General features: G+C 82.2%; 1 non-coding gene across 1 annotated transcript; it reads right to left on the reverse strand.

The window, feature by feature from the left end:
- Positions 1 to 381: 381 nt before the first annotated feature.
- LOC141478169 (5.8S ribosomal RNA) lies at positions 382 to 534 on the reverse strand. The gene has a single exon (XR_012463860.1). It is a non-coding gene; the product is annotated as a 5.8S ribosomal RNA (ribosomal RNA).
- Between the last annotated feature and the right edge of the window lie 1,966 nt (positions 535 to 2,500).

Consider the following 2,500-nt stretch of genomic DNA (forward strand, 5'->3'; position numbering starts at 1 on the left):
CACGCGCGCGCCCGCGCGGCAGCACGGCACGGTACCGCCGCCGGTACCCACCCGCAGACAGCCGCCCGCGCGCGGCGGGGCCGGGGGCGAGGCCCGCGCCTCCCCCCGACCTCTCTTCTCTCCCCGCCGCCGACACCCCGGCGAGACGAGCTCCGCCCAGCGGGCGCTCCGGGAGCGGGGAGCTTCGGAGCGCTCCCCGAGTCTCCATTTAGGGGGACGAAGGCCCGCACGCGGGGCCTGCGAGGCGCCCCAGCCGCGCCGCAGCGGCGCGCCGCGCCCCGCCGACCCGACCCGCCCCCCCCCGACGCCGCAAGGGCGAAGAAGGGGGGGCGGCGGCGACGGCGGCAGCGGCGGCGGCCGAGCCGGCGATTGATCGTCACGCGACGCTCAGACAGGCGTAGCCCCGGGAGGAACCCGGGGCCGCAAGTGCGTTCGAAGTGTCGATGATCAATGTGTCCTGCAATTCACATTAATTCTCGCAGCTAGCTGCGTTCTTCATCGACGCACGAGCCGAGTGATCCACCGCTAAGAGTTGTCTGCTTTTCGGCACCGCCCCGCGCGCGCGGGAGGGCCGGGACCGCTCCGCGGGAGCGGCCCCTCCGGACAGCGGCGGCCCGCCGGCCCGCCCGCCCGCCGGCCCGCCCCCTCCGCAGGGGACGCGACGCGGCGCGGCGGGGCGAGAACGACGGGGCCGCCTCGCCTCGACTGACCGTACCGACACACGACGAGGAGAAAAAAAAAAAAAGCCCCGAGCGGCGAGGGCGCCGGGAGCCCGCGCTCCCGGCCCAAACCGGCGGAGACGAGCGCCTCGCTCGCTTCGGGGGGCGGCCCAGGCGCCCGGGCTCGGCCCGGCCTCCGCGCGGAGGCCCACGACGCCCCCGGCCGCGCCGCCTGCCCGCCTCTCCTCGGGGACGCGGGACGCCCCGCCGGCCCCCCCGCGCGCGACGGCTCCGCCGCGCCGCGACGTCCTTCTCCCCTCTCCCGCGGCTCCGGCCCGCCCCGCCGGCGCCCGGCCGCGGCCTCCGCCGCCGCGCCGGAGGCGGCCACCGCCGGAGCCCGAGCCGGCGACGCGCCGCCCGCGGCCGCGCCGGACGGCGGCCCGCCGCCGCCTCGCGGCGGCCGCCCGCCCGGAACCGCCGCCGCCGCCGCTCCTCGCCGCCTTCCGCGGGCGCGCGCCGCGCGGAAAGCGGACGGCGCTGAGGCGGGGGCGACGCCCGCTCTCCCCGTTTCCACGCGGAGACCGGGAGCGGGACGCCTCCGCCCGCCCGCCCGCTCGCCCGGCGCCGCCGGGAAGGGCGGCGGGGGAAGGGCGGCGGACGGGGCCCGGGCCGGGACGGCCGCGCCTGGCGGCGGGCGCCCTCCGGCCGGCCGGCAGGCCGAGCGGCGACGCCGCCGCTCGGCACGGGGTGCCGCCTTCGCCGGCGCTCGGCGGCGGCAGACCGCCGCCGGAGCGCTCGCCGGGGCGGGGGACGGAGGGAGGGAGGGAGCGGAGCCGCGGCGCGCCGCAGCCGCGCCGCGGAGGCGCGGCGGCGCGCCTCCCGGGCGAGCCCCCGCCGCGGGGACCCGCCCGCCCCCGGCGGGGAGCCCGCGCTCCCGCCGGGGTCGCCCCGTTTCGAGGCGGGCGAGGCCGGACACGGCCGGCCGCGCCGCGGTCTCTCCGCCGAGACCGGTCCGCGGAGAGGGGGGGGCAGCGGAACCCCTCCCCGGCACGGCCGCCCGCGGGACGAGCGCGGGCGACGGCCGGCCGTCCGTCCCTGCGCCCGGGAGCTTCCGCGGAGAGACTCCAGCCCCCTTGCGCAGGACGACGACGACGGCGGCGCCGCCCGGCCCGACCCCCGGGCCGCGCCGAGCCGCCCGAGTCTTTAAACCTCCGCCCGGCCCCCCGCGGCCTTCGACCCCCTGTGTATCGCTACGGCGAGGGAGGGCCGCGGGAGAGCGCGGACGCTAGGTACCTGGCCCTGGGGTGAGGGAAACGACCACCTCTGGGCCCCGCGGGGGTGCCTCCCCCGCTGCCGCCTTCGGGGGAGCGTCCGCCCGCGGGGGCGCGCCCGACGTCCGCCGCCACAGCCTCGTCCTCCTTCCCGGGGCCCGGGGTTTCCCTCAGCAGCCCGGCGCTGCGCCCGGGAGGAGAGCCGCGGCTCGGGCCGCCCGCTCGCGCGGGAAGGCCGCCCGGCGGTCGCCTCGCCCGCCGGAGGGCGGCCAACGGCGGCGGCGCAGCCCTTCCGCCCCCGCCCCCCGCCCCGGCTCCCCTCGGCGGGGAGGATCGGGGCGCGGAGAAGAGACGGGGGACGCGCGCCGCCGCCGCCGCGCCGCCAGGCGCCCGCGCGCCATCCCGGAACGCCCGGAGACCCCTCGCCGCCTCGCGCGGCCGGGCCGGCAGGGCAGGCGCGGGGCCGGCTGCGCAGCCGCCCCCGGCCTGGGCGCGGGGAGAGCCGGGGGAGCCGCCTCCCCCGGCCCCGAAGGCCCTCGCTCTCGTCTCCCCGCTGCCCTCGCGGCCGGC

Source organism: Numenius arquata, unplaced genomic scaffold, assembly GCF_964106895.1.
Source record: "Numenius arquata unplaced genomic scaffold, bNumArq3.hap1.1 HAP1_SCAFFOLD_1454, whole genome shotgun sequence".
In the NCBI taxonomy this organism is placed as follows: Eukaryota; Metazoa; Chordata; class Aves; order Charadriiformes; family Scolopacidae; genus Numenius; species Numenius arquata.